Source organism: Erinaceus europaeus, chromosome 3 (assembly GCF_950295315.1).
Source record: "Erinaceus europaeus chromosome 3, mEriEur2.1, whole genome shotgun sequence".
In the NCBI taxonomy this organism is placed as follows: Eukaryota; Metazoa; Chordata; class Mammalia; order Eulipotyphla; family Erinaceidae; genus Erinaceus; species Erinaceus europaeus.
In genome coordinates, this window is record NC_080164.1 from 86379064 (window position 1) to 86405943 (window position 26880).

Here is a 26880-nt window from a genome sequence, read left to right on the forward strand (position 1 = left end):
ATGTTCTTAGTTTTCTTTTATCTACACTCCTGTTGAAGACAGGGTATGACGCTCAGAGCAGAATTGAGGGTTCTTTCAATTATAAATATGTTATTACCCAAAAAAGGGGGAAAAAACAATGTAAGCACTTTATAAAATATCAAACTGTGCCTTTTTCCTGGAATATGAAAATAATTGCTAAACTCAATAATCCTAGTATGCTATAATGCCACTAAATAAGCTACTGGAGAAAATAAAGGAAAAAAAATGTTCTATAATCAATTTAAAGCAAGTGATCTGCTAATAAAAAAACACACATCTGAGTTTGTTGTGCAGTTTTTTTTTTTTAACCTGAAACGCACATGAGCTTTCAAATACTCAAGCACTTACCCATCATTTTTGTGTGTGTGCATATCTGATGAATTATTAATACAGGGTCTGTGCTGGGTTCACCAGTGAGATACTCCTGAATCCCTATTAGTAAGTCACAATTTGATGTGTCACAATGAAGGGTTGAAGAAAATGTCTAATAACACTCTATAATCTGCCCATCGGTAAGTTCACATTGATATTTATTTCTTGTTCTACTTTCTTTTTGCACTGGGTAAATTATTTGAAAATGGGCTTAGAGCTTCCCAGTAAGAATGTACATTTATTTGTCTCTTTTTGATTTGGATTGTTGTAAGGTACATGCATGCACATGTACAAGCTTGTGTTTTAATGGGAAGTTTTTTGTGTTGTAATTTTCTGGTGTTCCTTTATATCAGATATCCAAATGCAAATACACAGGCACATATATGTACTGCATACCTGTATGCGTGGTGTCTGTTTACATTTTCTGTCATGTAGTCATTAAGCCCACAACGTAGACTTAAAGGATGTCAAAACTGACAGCCCCAGCATGATGGATGATGCTGTGCTAGACTGATTCTTACCAGGTGTGGTGTGATGGGAATTCAAATGCTGTTCAGAGCTCTTATTTGTGTTAGTAAAGTTTTGCTTTCCTGTTTGGGCGGTGGGGAGGGGGTGGCAGAGGGACTAGAGAGTTTGTAATCTTATATCCTTTTGTAAGCTATTTTGACTATTTTAAGGCTAAAACCACAGCCATTCATTTCATTATGCATATCTGCTACATATTTTCCATGTTGACATTACTGACTCTTCAACATACATCTAAGTAGTCTATGTTATCAGAATAAATGTTTTCAAAAATTCAAATGGCTGATTCTTTTGCCACTATTCTTTTGGGCAACATTCATCTGTCTCTCTTTTAACTGGGTAATAATCAGTGCCTGTTTCTGTACATGACCACACCGAGTGAAAATTTGAGGGAAATTTTTCTCTCAAATACTTTTAACCAGCTACAGGTTTGACGTGGTGAATAACATTCTCACATGTCTGTGTCTACAGTGCTTGGTCCCAAAGCTAAATCTACTAGTTCAAGTATGACCTCATTGAACAACCAGTGCAAAGAGTGGGAAATCTGCCTAGCTGCCTTGAACTTTCCCCTTCTAAGTCTTTCCTGTGACTAAGTGTCACTATACCTGAGGCTATCCTGTGCCGGAACTAAGTCTGCTGCTACTGGAATGAAGTGACCTCATTTTCCATAATTGAATTCAATGTCTTCTGATTTTAAAAAAAGGAAAAAAAAAAAAAGAACTCTTTCTCCTTTGGAACATGAAGGTGAAGATGACAGTGCTAAATAGGTGAATTTATGCTCTGCATAATTCCACAAAAATGTAAGACCTGCCTCAGGACGTTGTCAACTATAATCTGTCAGCAACAGAGAGAAACTGGCAACTTAAGTAAGAGTGGACCAAAAGTGTCTTAACTTCACCCATGTTCTATTTCTCTTTACAAGTAACCCCAGCTGAACTTAACTCATATATATATATGTATATATTATATATAGGTGATCTCAAAAAGTTGTCTCCAGATATGCAATAAATTATGACCCTTACCAAATTTTGAGTGGAAATAGTAACCCAAAACCACTAATCCCATGTCTTCAATCTTCACCACTTTGATTTAACTTCAAGATTTCTGATTAATATACAAAAAAGAAAATAAATGAATCTTTCATCTTAAAACAAATTGGAGTATATTGTGAATATTGATCCTGAATATATGGTTGTCTTTCATGACAGTTACTATAACTATTTTATGGACACTATTCTATCCTGATGATCCAGATAAAATTCAGAGATTCAAAGCAGCTTCAGTTAGTGCTGACACAGCCGTGGTTTTAAAATTCTTTCTACTATATTCCACTACAGTGCGAGTGTATGATCAAAGGGAAATGCTTGGTCACCTTCTGAGTTTTCCATTTCCCCCTATAATTTTGTTACTTATTTTGAAGTTTACCTGATTACATCTTATTTCCACTCTTCTACCTGATATACTATACTAAGTAGACTATGTGCCCCATCTCTTACTCCATCTCTCCATTTAAATATATCTTCAGGGGGTCTGGCGGTAGCCCAGTGGGTTAAGCACATGTGGCACAAAGCACAGGGAGTGGCAGAAGGATCCCGGTTAGAGCCCTAGCTCCCCATCTGCAGGAGAGTCACTTCACAGGCGGTGAAGCAGGTCTGCAGCTGTTTATCTTTCTCTCCCCCCTCTGTCTTCCCTTCCTCTCTCCATTTCTCTCTGTCCTGTCCAACAACAGTGACATCATTAGCAATGATAATAATAACTACAACAATGGTAAAACAACCAAGGTAACAAAAAAAGGGGAAAAAATATCTTCAACCTTCTTTCTCAGTTCTGTTCCTTTGGCCTTCTAATTAGCATTATCATTTACCCCCTGTAACATTTTGACCCATACAAGCATATCACACTAACAAATGGAGTATGGTCTCAGTTTGGGATTTATCCAGTTGGGCAAAGAACTCATTGGGTCTGTCAGCCCTTTTCCAGGGACATGAGATGTTATCAAAATACCCTTTAGAAGACATTAGAAGTTTTGAGAAGAAAAAGACAGTGATTTTTCGAGCACATGCATCACTCTGAGATCTATTTAAAAAAAGTCAACATAATGCTGAGAGTTATTTGGTCAGAGATCAGGCACAATCTTGTTGATGTACAGGGGAGGTTCTCATTCATTGCAGTGGTTTTAGAATATAGAGTATATCGTCTAACTTGTGTTGTTCAGGGGAATGGCAAGGACTAAAAACAGTCATTCATGTGTTTGACAGAGAAAACTCATAGTAGGAAAAAACATATGCACTATGTGGGTACATAATGAAGGTTCACAGGAAAAAAAAATATGACATATTCTCTCAGAGTAAAAACAGAGGAAATCTGTGATAAATTGTCCAAACAGGATAAACTTGGAAGTGAAAAGTTGCAAGTAAAAATTAGGCTACAATAGCAGATATATGCACTGGGAATCAGTACATCAATACATATTTTCAAATTATACATTTCTTTCCCTTTCTTGCACTATCCATGTGAACTATTTTTATAACATATAATTTTATATAACATATAATTTTTATTTATAAAATGGAAATATTGACAAGGCCATAGGATAAGAAGGGTATAACTTCACCCAGTTCCCACCACCAGAATTCTGTATCCTATCTACTCCCATAATAGCTTTCCTATTCTTTAACCCTCTAGGAATATGGGCCCACAGTCATTATGGTGTCAGAAGGCACAAGGTCTGGCTTCTGTAATTGCTTCCCCACTAAACATGGGCCTTGGCAGGTCAATCCATACACCCAGCCTGTCTCTCTCTTTCCCTAGTGGGGCAGGGGTCTGGGGAGGCAGGGCTCCAGGACACATTGGTGGGGTCGTCTGCCCAGAGAAGTCATGTTGGCATCATGGTAGCATCTGAAACCTGGTGGCTGAAAAAGTTAAATAAAAAACAAAAAACTAATATAGCCACAGGCCCTTTGGAATATAACTAAAATAGTCTTACTAGCTATCTACAAAATGGAGACCCCCCCCCCCCCAACTCTTCATCAGCACTATTCCAGCCTTTAGGTTCATGATTAGTCAACAACTTGTTTGGCTTTATATGTTAACTCTCTTTTCAGCCACCAGGTTATAGATGCTAACATGATGCCAACCAGACTTTCCTGGACAGACAAACCCACTAATGTGTCCTGGAGCTTTGATTCCCCAGATCCCCGCCCAACTAGGTAAAGAGAGAGGCAGGCTGGGAATAGGGGTCAACCTGTCAATGCCCATGTTCAATGGGGAAGCAAATATAGAAGCCAGACCTTCCAACTTCTGCATCCCACAATGAATGGATTCATAGTCCCAGAGGGTTAAAGAATAAGTAAACTACCAAGGGAGGGGATGGGATACGGAGTTCTGGTGGTGGGGATTGTGTGGAGTTATACCCCTCTTATTCTATGGTTTTGTCAGTGTTTCCTTTTTATAAATAAAATAAAATAAATAAAATTGAAAAAAGATATAAAGAAGAACATTGTTAACTAATAGGGAACCTAAAAGCAAGAATATTGCAGATGTAGATTTGGGATATCCATTTTGAAAATGCTAGTAGGTCTATTTTAGTTATATTCCAAGGGGCCCATGACTTTACTGGCATTTTTTACTAGCTCCTTAATTCCATGCCAGCTGGTGCACTTCCTAACTAAGTTTCAAAAACCAAGGTATAGACCAGGGCCCATGAGATAGGGTATATGTACACATGTATCTGTAAATTAGGGTAAAATACATACCTTAAAGCAAAAGTGAACAATAGTTAGCAGTGAGTCAATAATGCAGCAAGTAGAAAGACCTGATAAAATGCCATAAAGAACCTAGCCAAATTGTTTCTAGTTAGACCTTAAATGCCCTTCTCACCTACTTCCTATTATACTTCCCTCAATCACTCCAAAGCTAATCTTGTCAGAAAAGTAAGGACCACAAAAGTTGAATAAGAGCAAGAGACTGGCATACTTTAATAATGACTCTTTAGTAACAACCAGGCAACCCCATCACCTTGGACCCTAGTCAGGGAGTCCTGGGATTCCCACACAGACACGATGGGCCTAGACCTTTAACAGATCCCTCTCACCACTGTCACTGGTCATCTCCATCAGGAGCAACATAATGGACCCCTTTGTGGGCCCTTGTAGTACCTTGCCCTCAATGTGGATCAATAAGGGTAGATAGAGAATGTTTCATTCTCCAAGGATAACATACCCTACTTTTCACCCAAGGAAATTAGTGCAGCCTAGAATGTTCCTAGTAGTGACCTCAGAATGTGAGCTCAGACCTAAAAGGATGCAGAGGTTACATAGGATCCTGGGCTGAATATGGGCCCCCAAACAATCGATGGGGTTTACAGTTAACAATATTTACATACTTTTCCCATATCTGGGAGCTGCTCTCTTCCCTGATTCATCTTTCTAGTCCTTTGTCCAACTATGACATCATCTCCCCAGACAATAACTTGGGTCCAACGGCATATCAGATATCAGGCTCAGGCAAAAACTAGTAAAGTCACGCAAACTATTTTGCTGGCTCACTAATTATAAATTTATTCATTAAATACCCATTAAGAAATTACTAAATGCTGGATTTGTGAAGTAAAGTTTGGAGATTTGGTCTCAAATGACAAATAAAACTTGCTAAGTGCTAAAGAAATTAGTTCCAAGGGCATTTTCTCATTGAAGACAAACAAAACCACCTAAAGTTGGTGTACTGCACCAAACTAAAAGACTCTGCAGTGGGGGGGAGGGGTGCAGGGGGTGAACTCAGGTACTAAAACATGATGGTAGAGGACCTAGTGGGAGGGTGAATACAAATGTGGAAAACTGAGAAATGTTACACATGTAAAAACTATTGTATTTTACTATTGACTGTATACCATTAATCCCCCAATAAAGAAAATTTTTAAAAATCACCTAAAGAAGATGCTGTAAACTATTGTGCTTTTCTTTTTTTTTTTTTAGATATTTATTTTATTTATTTATTCCCTTTTGTTGCCCTTGTTGTTTTATTGTTGTAGTTATTATTGTTGTTGTCGTTGTTGGATAGGACAGAGAGAAATGGAGAGAGGAGGGGAAGACAGAGAGGAGGAGAGAAAGATAGACACCTGCAGACCTGCTTCACCGCCTGTGAGGCGACTCCCCTGCAGTTGGGGAGCTGGGGTTCGAACCGGGATCCTTATGCCAGTCCTTGTGCTTTGCGCCACCTGCGCTTAACCTGCTGCACTACAGCCCAACTCCCAACTATTGTGCTTTTCTAATCACTAGGCACTGCAAGGACCCTTTCTTGGCAAAGCTGTGCCCTTTGTGTGTCATAGACAAAGGAGCAACCTGACCTTAGACGCATAGAGCTAAAGGCTGTGCTAACAAAGGAACTAATATTTAAAGGGCCCAAATCTATGTTTGTAGATCAGGGAATTTAAGAAAGAACAAATTACCCATACTACAAAGGTATATCATTCATAGTTTCACTCTATTTTATTTTGTTATTACTGATTTAATAATGGCCAACAAGATTATGGGATTAGAGGGTGACGATTCCACACAATTCCCACCACCAGAGTTCTATGTCCCATCCCCTCCATTGGAAACTTTCCTATTCTTTACCCCTCTGGGAATATGGGACCAGGATCATTAGGGGGTGCAGAAAGTGAAAGGCTTGGCTTCTTTAACTGCTTCTCTCCTGGACATGGGCATTGACAGGTCAGTCCATACCCCCAGCCTATTTCTATCCTTCCCTAGTGTTAGGGCTCTGAGGAGGTGTGGTTGTTGTGTTATATTAAATAGGTAGCCTATAACTTTTTTAAAATGATCTATATTCGTTGAATAGAGACACATGAAATCAAGAGGGAAGGGGGAGATAGAGAAGGAAAGAGACAGAGAGACACCTGCAGTTCTGCTTCGCCACTCGTGAAGCTTTCTCCATGCAGGTCGGGTCGGGCCCAGAGGCTGGAACCGGGGTCCTTACACATTGTAACATGTGCAGTCAACCATGTGTGTTTTTGCCCAGCCCAACCTATAGCTTCGTTATCCAGTCATCTGTCAATGGCATTTAGGTTGTTTCCATACATTGGCTGGTTGTGAATATTGAAGCTATATATACATTCCTCCCTAGCCCCATGTTCATCACTACATTATTTTGAATAGTGTTTGCGTGTCTTTTAAATACATGCCTAGGAGTGGTATTTCTGGGTCATGAATTATTACTATCTCTGATTACATAAAGTATGTTCCAAAATACTTTTTAGGAGTGACTAAAATGTACATTTTTTTTACGTCTTACTATGTGTAGTCAAATTCAAACCTCACAACTGTTAAAGATTTAATAACCGGGAGTCCGGCGGTGGGTGGCGCCGAGGGTTAAGCGCACATGGCGCAAAGCGCAAGGACCAGCATAAGGACCCCGGTTCAAGCCCCTTGCTCCCCACTTGCAGAGGAGTCGCTTCACAGAGTGTGAAGCAGGTTTGCAGGTGTCTTTCTCTTCTCCCTCTCTGTCTTCCCCTCCATTTCTCTCTGTCTTATCCAACGACGACAACGACATCAATAATAACAATAATAACTACTATAATAAAACAACAAGGGCAACAGAAGGGAATAAATAAATATTTTTTAAAAGAATGTCATTTTTTTTAAAGATTTAATAACCATCCTTTTGTCCTTAGTATGCTGTTTGTTTATTGTAAATGCATCTCTACTTTTATTAAATAAATTTTATCTATCTACTAACGTGATCACATGCCTTTTCATATCATATATATTCACTGATAATATGGTAAATGGAACATAGTAAGATGTTGACGTAGCTATTAGTTACTGAAACAAATCCCACTTGGTATTAATTAGATATCATAAGTTTAATATGCTAACATTTAAGGTGTTATAATGTATTATGAGAAATTTTAGTCTGTAATTTTATTTTCTTGTAATGTCTTCAGCTCATTATGAGAGGCTTGGGAAATTTCCTTTTTACCATTGTATTTTTGAAAGAAAATATAGAAAATTAAGATGGTTATTTTCTTAAATGTATAGTGAATTTTAGCAATGAAACCATTTAGTTTTAATGTCTAGGAGGTTTTCCATTGCAATTCTATCATCAGCTTACAAATATTCAAGTTGTCTTGGGTGAGTTTTAGTTTATTTTGCTGTTTGGAGAATTCTCCTGTTTTATTAAGTTGTCAAATTTATGGGCATAGTGTTCACAGTCTTATTTATGTATTCGTTTGTTTATTTTTGGAGTGGCAAAGAGAGTGACAAGAGAAGATGGTATAAACCATTAATTCCCCCAGTATAAAGAAAAAAGAAAAGAGGTGCCGGGTGGTGGTGCACCTGATTAAGCACACACATTACTGTGTGCAGGGACCCAAGTTTGAGCCCATGGTCCCCACCTACAGGGCCTACAGGGGGATAGCTTAGTGAGTGGTGAAGCTGTGAGTGTCTCTCTTTATCTTTCTCTCTCTCTCTCTCTACCACACCTTGCCCTTCCCTCTCCATTTCTGGCTGTCTCTATCCAACAAATAAATAAATAAATAAATAAATAAATAACATAATTTTTAAAAAGCAAAGAAAGAAAGGAGACCACAGTTCTAAAACAGTTTTTTTTTTAAAGAACTGGAGTCTTGCACAAATGATTTCATGACTCCAGCATCAAGTCAAGTCTTTTTTTTAATTAATTAATTCGTTCATTCATTCATTCACTCACTCATTCATTCATTCAAAGAGAAAGAGAGAGAGCTGACGGGGAGCACTACAGTATTGGAGCTTCCTTTGGTGCTATTTTACTACTGTGAATGGCTAAAACTCAAAGCTGAGTCACACATGGCAAAACACGCATCCTGCTGGCAGACCTATCTCTCCAGTCAGAGAGAATATTTTTTAGTAACTGTTGAAAACAGGTTTCAGGCAGAAGGAGTATGCTATAGGTTAGAAAATTTTATCCCCACTAATGAACAACAGAGAATGACAGATTCAATAATAAAGATAAAGAAGAAATGTGCTTGGCACAAAAATTTCATTTTACTTTCTGGCTTATTTTGCTTTATTCATACTGTTGTAAAAGTCATTATATTCATACTGTTGTAAAAGTCAACATACTATTCATACTGTTGTAAAAGTCAGAATTTCATACTATCCATACTGTATTCATACTGTTGTAAAACAGTATGAATTCATACTGTTCATACTATGAACATTCATACTGTTCATAGTATGAATGAACTATTCATACTGTTGTAAAAGTCAGAATTTCATACTATTCATACTGTTGTAAAAGTCAGAATTTCATCATTATACCAGCTGAGTAGTATTCCACAGAGTATCTGTGAAATGAATTATTAATCTAGTTATCAGTCTAAGATGTTTGTAGGTTTTGGCTATTTATAATGCTGCTGTGAGCACAGTGGTATACATATCTTTTTGTTGTTCTCATAGTCATCAGTTTTATTAGGGATTCTCTATTGCATTTTTCATAAAAGTCCATAGCAATTTATATGCTAGATGGTTTCTCTTACAGGTAGAATATAAATTACCAGGCAAATAAACTAGAAAACTACAAAACTAAGTTTTTGACTGTGTGAAAAACTTATGGTCACCAGAAGGAGAAGAGAATGGGTGGGTTGTGATTGACTAAAGGAAATAAATCTAATAATGTAAATGACACAAGAATTTTCAGAGGTGGTTGTGTGAACCTGAGCCCCCTAAAATTACATAGCATTCTGTATTCATTGTAAGCCACACCATTTCAATTACAGTAAAACCTGCCTTATATATAGACAAGGAAAGGATGTGTACAAAACAGTAACACCAAAGAACACTGATGTCACTTTCTTACATTTATAAAAACACCAACAGGAATATTTTGAGGATATACAGTCATATAATGACAATGAAGGAATCCCTTCATGAAGAGGATTATATCAATTTTGTATATGTATGCACCTAACAAGAGATACATACTGTAGTCACTGATAGATTGAAAAAAAGAAATAGATGCGGGAGTTAACATTTAGGATTGGAATAGTTAACACATCTTCCTCACTAACTAAATGAATGGGTAGGTAAAATCAGCAAGGATAGACATGGACATTTCAACACCAAATTGGTATTTATAGGACCATTTCTTTGACAACAGTATAATACAAATTTTCTGGAGTTTTTATGGAAAAATCACCAAGAAGAGGGCCAGGCATGGCACACTGGGTTAAGTGCACATAGTACAAAGTGCAGGGACCCAGCACAATGATCACAGTTCCCCACCTGCAGAGGGTCTCTTCACAAGGGGTGAAGTAGGTCTGCAGGTGTTTGTCTTTCAAGTAGGTCTGCATGTGTCTGTCTTTCCTCCTCTCTGTCTTCCTCTCCTCTCTCAATTTCTCTCTGTCCAATCAAAAAAAAAAAAAAAATAGAAAAAGGCTGCAGGAGCAGTAGATTCTTCCTGCAGGCACAGAAGCATCAAATCGATGGGATTTACAGTGAACAATTTATACCCCTTTCCCATATTTGGGAGCTACTCTCTTCCCTGATCCAGCTTTCTGGTCCTTCTGCCAGCCATGACATCATCTCCCCAGACAATAACTTGGATCCACCTGCATATCAGATTTCAGGCTCAGGGGAGAGAGAGGTGGGGGGGGGGGAGAGAGAGAGAACTAGTATAGCCACAAACCCTTTGGAATATAACTAAAATAGTCCTACTAGCTATCTACAAAACGCAGACTCTCCCCCCACACACACACAACTCTTCACCTGCACTATTCCAGCCTTTAGTTTCATGATTAGTCAACAACTTGTTTGGCTTTATATGTCAACTCTCTTTTCAGCCACCAGGTTACAGATGCTAACATGATGCCAACCAGACTTCCCTGGACAGACAAACTAATGTGTCCTGGAGCTCTGATTTCCCAGAGCCCCACCCCACTAGGGAAAGAGAGAGGCAGGCTGGGAGTATGGATCAACCTGTAAAAGCCCATGTTCAGTGGGGAAGCAAATATAGAAGCCAGACCTTCCACTTTCTACACCCCACAATGACCTTGGGTTCATACTCCCAGAGGGTTAAAGAATAGGAAAGCTGTCAAGGGAGGGGATGGGATATGGAGTTATGGTGGTGAGAATTGTGTGGAGTTGTACCCCTCTTATCCTATGGTTTTGTTAGTGTTTCCTTTTCATAAATAAAAAAGTAAAGAAAGAAAAAAAAAAAGGAAATGGCAAAGACCCCCCCCCCCCAAAAAAAAGAAGTGGTAAGGAGAGTGAAGCATAAAAAGAAAGAGAATGGGGAGCTGGACATGGCACACCTGCTTATGCTCACATATTACCATGTGCAATATCCGGGTTCTATCCCCTGATCTATACCTCCAGAGGGGATGCTTCACACATAGTGAAGCTGGTCTTCAGGTGTCTATCTTTCTCCTTCTCTCTTAATCTCTCCTTCACTCCCAATTTCTCTCTGTCCTATAAGAAAAAGTAAAATAGAAGGAAAAGAAAAATGGGAAGAAAAATAAGTGCCAGAAGCTGTGCCAGCACTGAGCCCCAGTGATAACCCTGTGGCAATAAAAAATAATAATAAATAAATACAATAAAAAAGGAATGATTGAAAGACAATTTGAAGGTGTCTATGATGAAGGAAGGAGTGCAGGAGAAATCTCTAGACTTTAAAACTGGTAAGAAAAATCATTATGAACAAACTTAAAAGAAAAGACTGCTCACAAGGACTTTTATAAGCTATAATATGTCCTTATTATGGAAAGTCTACTGGGCCTTGTGCATTCACGTAACTGTGCATGTAAACAGAAAAGACCTGAGCAGTTACCAATTCCTCACCTCTGATGTACAACCTGGACCTAGTCTTTTCATGGAAAATTGACATTTTTCTTTAGTTTACTTGAATATTTCATATTTAAAATTTATTTCTTTAAGGTTTGGAGAAAGGAGAGGAGTCTAAATAGCATCTCAAAATTTCTTAGCTTTGTGGTTGAGTCTTGTACATTTTGGAAATGACTGAGCATTATGTCTTTAAAGTATATTTTGTGTCCCTGAGACAGAAGTATTTTCCATTCTTCTGAGAGAATCTGTGACTTGAATCTGGAGTCTCACACATAGTAAAGTACATTCTAATGGGCTAGTTATTTTCCAGCTCTTGCTCTTCAAAATTCTTAGAGGTTACATGAAATAGAAGGAAATATGTCCGGAAATATGTGTGTGTGTGTGTGTGTGTAAGAAAAAAATATATTTACCTTGGATATTTGTAGTATACATACATACACAGTAAGAATTGAGGTAATTTTTAAAAAGCATTTCTGCTTCCATTAGTCATTCATTATTTTCTTTTAAAAAATTTGTCCAAAAGGTTCAGTGTAGAGGCTCTATATTCAGCTCTAATAAATGACCTCTTGTAACTGGATCCAGTCCACAAACTGCAGAAGTAATTTTCTCCCTCCTATATAATTGTAATTTTATTATAATTGTCTTGCTAGAAATGTTGTCGATTTGCTTAACAAAAGATATCATACTATAAATGAAAGAAATTGGCAGAAGTTTTGGTATTAACTTCCTGTCAGTACACAATTTCCCCAGCTAGCATTACTGAAAATGTCTCATAAGTAGTTTGATAATATATTAAAACATTTAATTGGGGATCCAAGTCATGATTCACCTGGTAGAGTACATACTTTAGCACATGTGAGGACCTGAGTTCAGGCCTATGGCATCACACAAGAGTGTCATGCAAGAGAGGTGATATGTCTCCTTCTCTCTCTGTCTCTCTCCCTATCTCTTTCTGCTTCTCTCTCTCTCTTAAATTTCAAGAAAAAAAGAGCTAGCCCGGAGTGATGAAATTGTCCAGGCAGGAAGTCTCAGAATAAAAAAAAAAATTAAATGGCATTTTTACATGTTAGTCATATCACAAAAATCAACACCACATATTATATATACATTTATATGTTAATATACAAAGTGATTTTATTTGTATATCAAAGATAGGAAGGTTTGAGCAATCCCCAGAGCCCCTACATTGAGGCTTAGATTGTGTAACATAGCAATTAGCATTTGGAACTATAACAGAAACTTCTAAAGAGTATATTCCATACAAAGACACCTTACTGAGAGAATGAGCAGAGTCTGAGGTCCATTCTCAACTCTGTTCATCAAACCTTCAATAGCTGTTTTATACTATGAGAAAAGAAGGGGCTTTTTTTTTTTTTTTTTGCACAAAAAGCCAAATACAATTCACTAAGTCAAGAACTCCCAGTATAAAACCTCCCAGGAAGGTAGCCTTTTTCTAATTTGTATACAGAATTAATAAAGCTAGCAGTGCTCTCTCCTTTGTCTATAAATCAGAGATTCCCCAGAAAAGTTTACAAATATGTGGAATATAAAACCCTGTCAGCTTTTGCAAATTGCCTTTCTAAAGGCAAATTTTCAGACTAGTTATAACCTGCCAACAAACAAAACAAAGAGAGAAGCATATAGAATGAGACAATTAGGTATTACAATTAACAGAAAATTGTGAATGTTACTCTGATTACTATGTTCAAAAATAGAGAACTATTACCCATATAGAGAGAATATAGAAGGAAAAAGCAAGATGAGATAGAAGCAGTATTTGAAGATACTGATAGAATTTTCATTAGCTACTGAGAAATATCAAGTTGCTTATAACGAAAGTACCACAAATTCTAAGCAAAAGAAATACTAGACACAAACCGATAACAATGCTCAAATGATAGTATTAAACTGTAGGCTATCAATAACAATATATAAAAAGCATTCAGGGGCAAAAATTCACACTATCCCACAAGTGATTTATTTTTTTTAAAAAAAGCACACATAAATATAATATAACTATTACCCACTTCATAATGAACTGTAAAAATTATAATATAATGAAATATAATTACCTAATCTTAGTCCTCACAAAATATCAGTAATAGGAAATGAGAAAGCAGAAAACAATGTGCTCAAAGAAATATGAAGAACTGATGAACAAAATTCTATACCCAGCAATATAACACCTTAAAAATTAAAGCACTAGGGGAGGTTGTTCAACAGGTAAAAATCATTTCTTGTGGTGTGAGACCCTGTGTTTGAAAAGAAGTGATATTTTGGTCTCTTTCACTCAATGATAAGATCAATGAATAAATAAAAGATATTACTTTAAGTAAAATTAAATTAAAATAAAAGTAAGAATAAAGAATATTTTCAGACAAGAGAAACTAGAATGTAATTTTGACAAACACACAGAAAGGGTACTATCATGAATTTTTTCAAGCAAAGTGAAAATGAGCTCAGTTTGAAACAGAAATAAAAGAGAATGAAGAATAAACAAAAGAGTAAATATTTGGTGAATCTATATAAATACTGACTGTGTATAATGATTTAGCATAGCAAACTCTTGTAGAGTCTAAATATACAGAGATTTAAAATCCATAAATATAACAGAAGGGGGTAATTGAATTTAAAGTCTTTAAAATCTTCCTTTGTGAGGGAAATGATAAAAAACTTATTTTGAAATGCAATTAATGAAGGAACCATACTTAATTTCTAGATGTGGATACTATGATATTAGTAGCACAATCTATAAAAATAGGTAAAGTTGCATAATGATAGTTTTTCTCATATGAAAACTGAAAATTACTTAAACAAGTAACATTTTTTAAAAATTTTAAACAAAAATGTAAAATTAAGTAAAAGAAATAAAATATAATCCTACATCAAAGCTCCTAACTGTAAAAATATTTAAAGTATTATAGAATATAAGCACATAATATTAGTTTAGTCACAATGAAATCTACACAGCTAATGTTAGGAAGTCATTGGGTCAGATATAAAATGAAAATATTAAGAAAACAACAGTATAGAAAAATCAAAATGCAAAACTGTAAGCCCAATATAGAAAATGGACTAGAAATAAAAGTAAAAATTTTGAATGCAAATCACACAAGAAGCTACTAAGATAACTGTGAATTAGGGAAAGCCAGAAGAAAATTTGGTAAAGTAAAAAAATCAAATAAAAATTTGGTTTTTAGGCTACATCTTTACTCATGAATGCATACAAAAGAAACAGACATTAAAAATAACCAAACTAAGTAAGTTATCTCCTAGATTAGTGTAAGAAATTAAATAGCTCTGTTGTTAGGAATTTTTGATACGATTTCAACAGATGACAAAGACACAACCATTTGATTTAAAATCCACTCCTCTCTTTCAAGATCAACATACTTATCTTCAAACTAGAAATGGTAGAACAATTGTCATTTTTATCCCACAAGAAGAAAGGAAGCATATTATCTCCCTTTCAGGATCACTGGCAAAAGCTTTTCCAAGTGAAGTCCTTGAACACTGTGGGTAATGAAATTATAAAGCTCTAAAAAGGAAAAGGAAAGTATATTGTAGAAACTTTATACTATTTGACAGCTACCTCCCAAAATTTTTAAATAGATAATTTGAGAGCATTTTTAAAAAGAATTTGTAAGCAACACATGTTTACTGATGGTAGAGAATGACTATTCTTGCTCTACAGAAGGTCTTCAGTTCTCCAGTTTATTTGGCAAAAGTGTATCACAAGATGTTTATACACACAATTCACAAAAGAGTAGAAAAAAAAACTCATGGAAGTGAGATTTGTCATGCCATTCCAAGTAGAATAACTATACTTTATCTTGGTTGCTACATCCTAGATTTAATTTGTAGAAGATTTCCATAACTATAAAGTATTGAACATCAATAGGAGTGAGATAATTCAGCTCATGGACTAAATCTGGTTTACAACTAATATTTTCAATCAAATTTTATCAAAACAATTGTGCATCTTTGGTCTATAGCCATTTCTTCTACAGCAATAGAGTTAGGCAGTTGCCTCAAGTCATCTGAGTAGCAAAACTCTTAAGTACTGAAGACTCCTGGGTTAGAATATACTTTAAGTGCTATTAATCTTTATTAAAGAACCCATTTTCTATATTTATGTACATAATTTGAATTAAAAGTATAACTGGGCAAGGAATAGGTAGCATAATAGTTATGCAAACAGACTCTCATGCCTGTGGTCCCAGGTTTAGTGCCCCTGGCACCAACGTAAACCAGAGCTGAGCAGTGCTCTGGGGGAGAAAAAGAGAGAGTAGCAAATTCTATCCCTGGTTTCACATATACTGGAGTGATACTCTGGTCAGCCTCTCTCAGTCTTAATGATAATTATATAAATATTTTTAAAAGATTGAGGTGACACTTGATCTCAAGTTTTAAGGAGGGGCAGAAACTTCTAAGAAGACATTCTAAATCAAGACAAATGATAAGGAATCCCAGAACAGGGAGATAGCAAATGGTTACACAGAAGACTCACACCTGAGGCTTGCAGATCCCAGACTCAATTCCTGCCATCACCATGATCCAGAACTCTGCTTTAAAAAGAGAAAGAGAAAGAAAAAAAAAGATAAAAAATATGGAAGGATTAGGAAATAGCATGAACACAAGAGGGTTGGAAAGTATATTACTGAAACAGTGGTTTTTTTTTTCCTCTTTCCCTTTTTCAGACTCGGGGCCCTGTATATATGCATTTCACCACTCCTAGGCCAAGTTTTCAGAGATAAAGATGATAGATAGGTAGATAGATAGATAGATAGATAAGATTAGATTAGATAGGTGATAGATGAATTGATATAGCTGATAGATGATAGAAATAGATATATAGATTTACAGTGACACACCAGCACTAGAGGTTCCCTAGTGCCCTGGCATTCCACTATGATGCCAGGATATAAACCAGGGAAACTGTATAGCAGTGGGTTGGCCATTATCTCTAAGAGCTATGGCTGTTGACTGGAATCCACAGTGGCAGGATCTTACAGGAAGGTAGAGTGGCCAGTAGGCCAAGGTCCTTTGGGCTCACATGTCACTAGACAGGAGTCCCCCCCACACACACACACAGAACTGGGAGAATAGGGCCATCAGCACGCACATGAGAAGGTAGGCTGTGGGGCCAGGCAGTGGCACATCTGGTTAAGTACATACATTATAGTGTGCAAGGACCCTGGTCCCCACCTGCAGGTGGAAAGCTTTACAATTAGTGAAGAAGTACTGCAGATGTCTCTCTCTGTGTCTTTCTTCCTCTCTATCTCCCCCTCCCTTCTCAATTTCTGTCTCTCTCCAATAAACAAATATTAATATTTTTGAAGTGCCTTTTTTAAAAAGAAAAAAAAAAAGGAAGGCAGGCTATTAGACCCAGACCAGCTAGGGCATCTACTTTTTTGTTCCTTCAGTGAACAAGTGTCGCTGGAAGTCAACCAGAGTGGGAAGTTTTAGATTAAGGATGTGATAATTGAGGACAGGATTCTTATCAGTCTATGGGAAAGCTGGCTCTCTTACTGGTGAATAATCAGACTGAGTCTTAGGATAGAGGATGTTTCTTTCTGGAATCTTTAGCAGGTGTGTTGCATTTTTAGAGCTCAGAATTCGGTAAAAACTATCTTCTTTCAAAGGATTCCCAAAGAGACTACCAGTAGGTCCTGATCTCTTAGGCGAGGACTCATTACTGGTGGGGTATGTATCAGTGGGCTTCTGTTGTCTACCCTACTAATTGGATTCTCTGTTTCCTTACATTGTGGATCTCTTTAATTAGGTAGGACCACTCTCTTCCATACATTTACCCGATATAATCTATCATGATCTTCAGAAAAGACAAACTGTAGTGCCACCTTCATTTGGACATCATGGATTCCCTCTATTAAAATATTAGTCATTGGGGAGTGGGGTGGTAGCACAGCAGGTTAAGCACACGTGGTGCAAGCACAAGGACCAGCTTAAGGATCCTGATTCGAGCCCCGGCTCCCCACCTGCAGGGGAAGTCCCTTCACAGGCAGTGAAGCAGGTCTGCAGGCGTCTGTCTTTCTCTCCTCCTCTCTGTTTTCCCCTCCTCTCTAGATTTCTCTCTGTCCTATCCAACAACAACAACAACAATAACTACAACAACAAGGGCAACAAAAGGGAAAATTAATAATAAAAAAATTAAAAAATATATTAGTCATTATTTTCCTTATAACTTCATCTGCTAGTTGCTTCACTCTATTACTCAAACTGTACCAATATTTGCGATAATGTTCAGAGTAAAAGCAAGAACTAACATAGCTTTAGGAAACTTAGAAAAGGCAGCAAATGGTCCCCACAGCAGTGACATTTCACAGTAATGAGTATTGCTGAGAAGAGCAATACAAAATTTCACAACAGGTGATCCAGTGTATTGGGAAAGGAATTAATTTATCTAAATCTTAGGAAGAAGAGGATCCCATGTTTTGTGAATGATGCATTGGATCCATGGAAAAAAGTAAAACAACACAGGCAGGGGAAGATCACATAATGGTTATGCAAAGAGACTCTCAGGCATGAGACTCTAAAGCCTTAGGTTCAATCCCTCACTCTACCATAAACTAGAGCTAAGGAGTGCTCTGGTAAAAAAAAAAAAAAAAAAGAAGAAGAAGAAAGAAAGAAGGAAAAAAAGAAAAACACAGCCATGAACTAGACAGATCAAACTCAAGAAACTGAGGTGAGAATAATGGGGATGTTGAAACCAAATTAATCAACCCAGTTCATGTGACCAGGCCACAACAATAATGGCTATTAATAAAGAAATAGACCTGTATAATTGACTAATTGCATAATAGACTCCCAATCTTGCTGGGAAATTATGCCGATGCAGTCACATCTGCCATGTTGTCCCCTCATGCTACTGCTAGTTCCCGCGAGAGTTGGAGCATTCTCAGAGTGCCTGTTCAGCCATGTTGTGCCCTCAGGGCATTGTCTATATCCCCGCAATATTTGGAGTGCCTTGGTTACTCCTCCACCCTCCCATTCTCACGAGAGTTATTATCCTATCCTGGAGTGCTATGGTTACTCCTCCCCCTTCCCATTCTTGAGAAAGCTACTCCTATAAAAGCCCTTCTTCTTCCACACCTTGCTCTCTTGCCAGTGCTTCACTCTGGTGTTCAGACGCAGGAAAGGTTACTGCGTGAAGCGGCCATGGCCATTTTCGCTACCTCCATGTGGCCCAACTTGCCTCTCTAGCACCCAACTCTGAGGTGCCAGTGCAAATAAAGATTTGTGTTTCCTCTTCTCTCCGGACCCCTTCTCTCTCTTCTCCATGGCCCGCGCACAACAACACCATCTAAAAAGAAAAAATAAATAAAATGACAATATCTGAAGCAAATTTTTAAGAAAAGACACAGCAGTCTGGGAGCTCTTAACATGTAACATAGGGTGGGGAGACAGTATAACGGTTATATAAATCACTTTAATGCTTGAGGTTCTGAGATCCCAGGTTCAGTTCCAGCACCACCATAAACCAAAGCTGAGCAGTGATGTAATAAAACACACACACACACACACACACACCAAAAAGTGACACAACTGTGACAAATGTGAATGTTTCATTAAGTATTAGTATTTTTTTCCTAAATGACCAATCATTGTGAATGGAGAAATGGACAAAGAGTTTGAGATCAAATTTCCAATGTCTTCCATGAATCATTAACCCACTGCTGGCAATAGGGTCACTTCTGAGTCCTTACATTTTAGCATTATCTTTAAAACTAAATGAACATCTTGTTTGCTTTGAGTGTGCTGGGCTGCTTTCAAATTGGGCTATGAACATGGCTGCAGACAGCTCTATTTGGATTGGTATATTTGCATCTTTTGGACATATCTTCAGGAAAGGCATTGCCAGACCATAGGAAAATTTCATTTGCAGCATGCTGAGAATTCTTCAGATTGTTTTCCATAGGGCTTGTATAATTTTCACTCCCACCAGCAGTGCAGATGGGTTCCTTTACCACCACAACCTCTCTAGCATTTGTTGTCACAGTTCTTTCTAACGTATGACATATTCACAGGTGTAATGTGGTACCTCATTATTGTGTTTAGTTGCATTTCTCTGATAACTTTGAGCAGTTTTAATATATCAGATGGTCCTTTGGCTGTCTTCTTTGGTGAAGATTCTGTCTATATGTTCTCCTTATTTTTATGTGGTTTTTTTATTTGTTTGTTTGTTTGTTGGTTGGTTGGTTTCTGTTTCTGAGTTTGGTGAGCTCTTCATACATTTTGGTGATTAGCCCTTTGTCTGATGTATCACATGTAAACAGTTCCCATTCTGTAAGAAGTCTCCCTTTTGATGAGTGGCTAAGAAAGTTGTGGTATAGATACACAGTGAAATACTAATCAGTTGTTAAAGTAATGAAGTCATCTCATTTGCCTCACCTTAGATAGAGCTTGAAAGAAGTAAAAACCCTGTGGTGAGGGCTAGACATGCAGCTTCCTGGGCCAGTGGGAGGTGGGAGTGGGTAGGAAGGATGGGTCACAGTCTTTTGGTGGTGGGAATGGTGTTTATGTACACTCCTAGCAAAATGTAGAAATATAAATCAGTAGTTAATTAATATGAGAGGGAGAAAATCAATTGTATGTCTCAAAGTTTCTCAAAACACAAACTGAATCTTTTCAATATATAGGCTGTGTATTTGATATGCGGACTCTCTCAAAAGCCTAGATCAAGTAGATTAGAAGCATCCAATAGCATAGCTATATACAAGATACTGGATACTGTACAGCAAATTCTAACAAAAGGACTTTTCAAAGTTAACCCAATTAACAAATAATGTGATGATAACATTAACTATCGATTGTCTTTTTGAACCCTAAGACAGCAGGGACCTCACATCTCCACTATAGAGGCCCTACTTCCCCCAGTCCTGGAACCCTTAGATAGGGCCCACTTTCCCGTATGCATTTCCCAATCCATACCAAATAATATTACATCCGCCGATCACAACCTAACCAAAACAACGATTGCCACCTCAACATGCTTCACCTCAGACTGTGTCCAGAGACTTCACGTGTGGAATGACAACCCTTCAGCTTCATTACTCGGGTGAGACCTTTCCTTTTATAGTACACTCTAATTTCATCTCAGGTGGTTCACTTTCTAACAAAGTCCCATAACTTAGATATACACCAGTTTCTGTGAGAGAGAGCTTATGTTCACACGTATCCATAAACTAGTGCAAAATATATACCTGAAAGCAGAAGTACACTAGAGTTTGCAGTGAGTACCTCCCTAACACTTCCTCTCCACTATTCCAAGCTTTGGGTCCATGATTGCTCAACAATTTGTTTGGCTTTGTATGTTAACTCTCTTTTCAATCACCAGGTTCCAGATGCCACCAGGATGCTGGCCAGGCTTCCCTGGATTGAAGACCCCACCAATGTGTCCTGGAGCTCAGCTTCCCCAGAGACCCACCCTACTAGGGAAAGAGAGAGGCAGACTGGGAGTATGGACCGACCAGTCAACGCCCATGTTCAGCAGGGAAGCAATTACAGAAGCCAGACCTTCTACCTTCTGCAACCCTCAATGACCCTGGGTCCATGCTCCCAGAGGGATAGAGAATGGGAAAACTATCAGGGGAGGGGGTGGGATGTGGAGACTGGGTGGTGGGAATTGTACCCCTCCTACCTTATGGTTTTGTTCATTAATCCTTTCTTAAATAAAAAATTTAAAAAAAAAGATCTAGATCACAAAAAAAAAAAAAGAATCATGTTAGGGAAGTTAAGGTAAAAATTGAAGGATGAATACTAGATAATCTCACGCATAGGCAGAACTTAAAATTTGAGGACAGAAAGGGAAAACACAAATTAAAACTTAGATTGGTTTTGGTGTATTTAAATAAAGAGAAAGGACTCAAGAGAAGGAATAACCAAGGAAGGGGTTATGAAGTGCTTTGGAATCTTGTTGCATGATGGTAGAAAAGGACCTTTATTGCAGGTGAGAGTGTTTTGCAGAACACCTACTATGGTGAGATGAGAAATTGAACTCATGTATCTACAACTGTACTATAAATTATTAACCATCCAATAAGATGATAAAAGAAAAAAAAAACTAAAGGAAGTAGCATGTGGAAAATAGTCTGTTGACTGTCAATGCTTTTCAGAATCATGTCACACACCCACTGACATAGATATTGGCATAGAAGTAGATTGCATAATGCAATGGTAAAAATATTAGTGAAGTGAGGACTAATTTAAAGTTCTTGATATTCAAAGAAAAATTCAACCCCCAAGACATGTGCTTTTCTGACTTTCTTCCTGAGTGTTAGATAGGTTTGGCCTTTATCCAAATGGTGACAGCAGCTTAAAACTGAGGCTGAGATAAACAAAAGGCAGGAGATCTTGCTAGAAGCTTCTGCATGCCATACAGACTGGGTTCTACCCTCCTGTGTGTCCTCACCCCCACCTCCCTGGGTGCCTCTCCTCCAGCAGGAGTGCTGCTCTCCTGCCAGTACAACAGTGACAGTATGAGATAGCGCATCTGAAGAAGCACAGCCAAATATTTGATTTGGACGATTACACTGAAGATGCCTCATCACAACTGTTGGTGCCCAGATTACCAACTCCTTGCTCTTGGCTTCTGTACATTTTGCAGTGAATACAAACTGCATAGAAGAGCTCATTACAACACTGATGGAAGAGATCCCAAATGGCTGATGTGGAGTGTCTTGTTTGGGGAAGAGTTCACTGATGAGGAATAAGCTGAGGAGGCAAGATGCTGTTGTTTTTCCTGTCAAGGCAAATGGTACTAAGAACATGGCAAGCACTTTTTTTTTTTTCTTTCTTACTTGGATTCAGAAATTCTTGGCTATGATAACGCAATTCCTTTTCAAGGGAGATCACAGTGAAATTGCCACAATGGTTATTTTCCTATTCTCCATGACATATGATTGTCTTCATTTCTGTTTGCAACAGTACTGAATTCATAGATTTGGGGAGAATCTAGTCATCATAGTTTCTTCCCCTATCCTACCCCACTTTTAGGTTTGGCTAGCTTTTTCTAACACCTCTTTTCACTCCTGTTTCAATTTTATTGAAACATGAAGCCATAATACATAATACTGTCTTTATAATTTTGAAAACTTTACATTCTCTAATATTTCATGAATGTATTTTCCTCCTACCAGAGCACTGCTCAACTCTGGCTTAAGGTGATGCCAGTATTAAATCTGGAATCACTGAGCCCCAGGCATTAAAATTTACTGTGTTAAGTGATGAGATATCTCTCCTGACATCCTCTTTACAGAATGGATATCTTTTAAACTTTATGTAGGGCTTGGAAATGAGCACATATATTGACATGAGTTTATTTGTTAGTTGGTTTATTTATTTATTATTTCTATAGTCTTTATTGGATAGAGACAACCAGAAATTCCAGTTGTAGGAGGAAGGAGAGAGAGGGAGAGAGGCAGAGACACCTATAGCCCCACTTCACCACTCACAAAGCTTTGCCCTTGCAGGTGGGTACCAAGGACTTGAACACAGGTCCTTGAACATTGTTAATATGTGTACTCAACCAGGTGCCCCCTCACCCCCATTTGTTATTTCTATGCTAGACATGAACTAAGGTCATGTGTTTGGTCTCCAGAGAGATCATTTACATTTGCTCTGCTCCAAAGCACCAGACTGCAGTTTCAACCTCATACTATCACTCACTAGAGTGTGGAGGGCTAGCTGGATTCAGATTCAATGGGTTGCTCTCAAACTCAGTTTCCCATTTCCTGAAGAGGTGATTTTCTGATTAGTTACTCAAGCAATCAAAGCCTCCACCTCATCTGTTTAATTAGAATGACAATTGTATTTCCCTGGCCACATTGTTGTAGGAACTCAGACATCACTGTTTCTCACAGTGACTAAGCACTTAATAACTAGGAGAGTCAGAGTAGACAGCTGACACAGGAGAAGGTGAAGACAATATTCATAGTGCTAGCTACAGAGGAATTAAAATAATGTTGATGGCTCAGGTAAATATCTAGTGACTTCAGCTCCAGGGAACTTGAAACTCAGAATGATGAGTTTAAGGAATTTGGTCCTTGCCATTGGGAAGGTGGCTTAACTTATGAAGAGTACTCCTCACAAGCCTAATGCCCCAGGTTCGATCCCAAGCAAACATCTGAGCTCTGCTCTGGACAATCTCTCTCTCTCTCTCTCTCTCTCTCTCTCTCTCTCTCTCTATATATATATATATATATATATATATATATATATATATATATATATATATTCTTGAAGGAATTTGATCCCTACAGCTCTGATGCTAATTGAACATTACCTAGCTTATTTCACAGCTTTGTACTCCTCACTAAAATTTCAAAATGTTCAGTCAGGTCACAAAAGAATAATTGTGAAACAAAAGTCATTACATTAACCCAGTGTCATTTCTACACTAGTAGGAAATGGAATTAGCATTTAGCTGAGGTATAAAAATGAAAGAGAAAAAAAAATTCACAGTGTTTCCATCATCATCTTGGAATAGTAAGAAGGAAATAGAATACAACTATGTTGTTTAATGAGATTCAGATTCTAGTTATTCCTTTAGGGAGTTTCGCTGAAATATTAATGGGGACTACAGAAAATGGCATCTGTCATACAAGCTACACTGACCACACCAGAGAACAGCAATGTTACCTAAGATTAAAGAAAAGAAAAAAAAAAGATATCTCCCTTCTTTCCTACTCCAGTTCCTCAAGAAAATTTGCTAAAGCTTGGCTTGGAAGACCCATTGGTATTTGCCATCACCCAATAATTGTTCCATGAATACACTAGGGATGCAATCAATATAGAATTTTGTGCATGTGGGGAGGCCATGAACAATGCTTGAGAATTTCAAGGTTCCATTCTTGTTTCGCAGTGGCCAAGAGTATGCCTTCCTTTTTACTGTCTTTAATAGAAAAAACGTAAATTTAGTGAACTCTTTCCCAGATAAGACCTATGTGATCTTTCAGCAATGGCTAAGTACAAGAACAGGGGAAAAGCAAAATAATATTTTGGTGAAGAAAAATTTGATATGAATTTAAAGACCAGAACAAGAAGAAATGTCACAAATCAATGTGCTTCCCACTAATACCTTTCTATGAGGACCAACAGTTGTGGAATAAGATTATTAAATAGTAAGAAACATGAGAATAAGTTTTTCTGGTTTCACATAAAACTTTTTTTCAGGTATTTTAGACTTTATTCAAGAAAATTGAGAACATTCACATGTTAGGTCAACAGAGAGAAGAGAGAAAGGCAAAGAGAGAGAGAGAAAGAGAGAGACCCTTCAGAAGTCTCTTTTCTTTTTACTTCTTTATTTGGGAATTAATGGTTTACGGTCAACAGTAAAATAAATTACAGTAGTCTATACATGTGTAACATTACTCAGCTTTCTACATAATAATTCAAACCTCACTAGGTCCTCCTCTGTCTTCCAGGATCTAAACCCTCCCCCACCCACGTAAGAATTTTAAGCCATAAATGCTACTCATGGGGAAAAAAAGAAATAATTAAACAGGATTCGGGTGGTGGTACACCTGGTTGTGCACTCATGTTATAATACACAAGGACCCAGGCTTGAGCCCTTGGTCTCCACCTGCAGGCGGAAAGCTTTGTGAGTGGTGAAACAGTGCTGTAGTTGTCTCTCTGTCTTTCTTTCTCTCTATCTCCCTTTCCCTCTCAATTTCTGACTGTCTATATGCAGTAAATAAATAAAAATAAGAAATTTAAAAAGAAACCATTGAACATGTAAACAAAAATATTTGATGGTGAAAAGTTATCTAGTCCCAATCATATTAACTGTAGGGATTATGATAAAATTTCTCTTAAGATTTCTTGGCAGTTTAAACAGATCAAATGCTAAGTCTCTAAATACTCAGAGAACGAAGGTATTATAAAAGTCAAGAGCTGCTGAGGACACGTTTTTTTTGTATCATCACCAAGGCTGAAGTGGCTTCATATGGTCCTCTCTGCTTTGCAATAACTAGTGTATCATGATGCTTGATAAATATTAATGGAAGATGAAAAATGCATGAAGAGACAGAAAAGAATGTAGTGTCACAGGAAAGCAGTTTGAGAACTTGAGAATGTTTTCACTCCCTATTTTAAACTGGATAAATATAAAGAGTTGGAAGAGCATGAAGAAATCCTCGAAATGGAAAAGATAGAAATGAGAGGTGGCAGGAAACTGAGAAAGAGCTTTAATTATTCCAAACCTGCTTATTACCACTTAATGTTTTGAAAGAGCTTCATAATGACTGATTCCTTTCAACAATGCTGAGAACAGGTGGAATAAGAAATGTAAATCCAAGAACAAGAGAAGGTAAAAATGTGGAGGAGTAAGAAGTTCAGCTTAAGGGGGAAAAAAAACATAATTGAAAACGAGATAAAGAAAATGCACAAAGTATTGAAGCAAGGAAAATAAGACATGGAGATACAGAATAAAGAGAATGAGGAAAAAGAATATGAGCAAGGAAATATATTTGTGCTCAGCTTTTGTTTTCCTTTTTTATATATAATTGGCATTAAAGGCCAAATTTAATGAGATTCAGGACTGGGGAAAGAACAAAAATATTTATTGCTATTTCAAGCAAAAGACTACACAAGGAATAATAGTTTCTTCAGCCAAATGATCATATAATTTGTTGGGTTTCTGAAGGTCAGGGTGTCCTGAAATCTATGTGTTGTTAAGATCAATAAGAGAATAAGAGCTTATGTCATCTGTAGTCTATGAATTAAGGAGCCAAGACTGGGTGATAACTAGTACAGGCACCATACTTATTTTCTTTCTTGGCAAACATACATAATCTGTGTATGCTTACTTTTTAAATTTTTTATTATCTTTATTTATTGGATAGAGACATCAGAAATTGAGAGGATGGAGGAGATAGAGAGGGAGAGAAACAGAGACACCTGAAGCACTGCTTCACCACTAGCAAAGCTTTCCCCATGCAGATGGGGACTGGGGCCTCAAAACCAGGTCTTTGTGTATTATAACATGTGTGCTCAACCAGATGCACCACCATCTGGCCCCTATTTGTTTAATTTTTATGAAAATAGCTAAAAAGAAGATGAAAATGGGTTTCATGTTAATTATTTTATTAATTTATGTATTGGATAAACAGAAAGAGAAACAGTA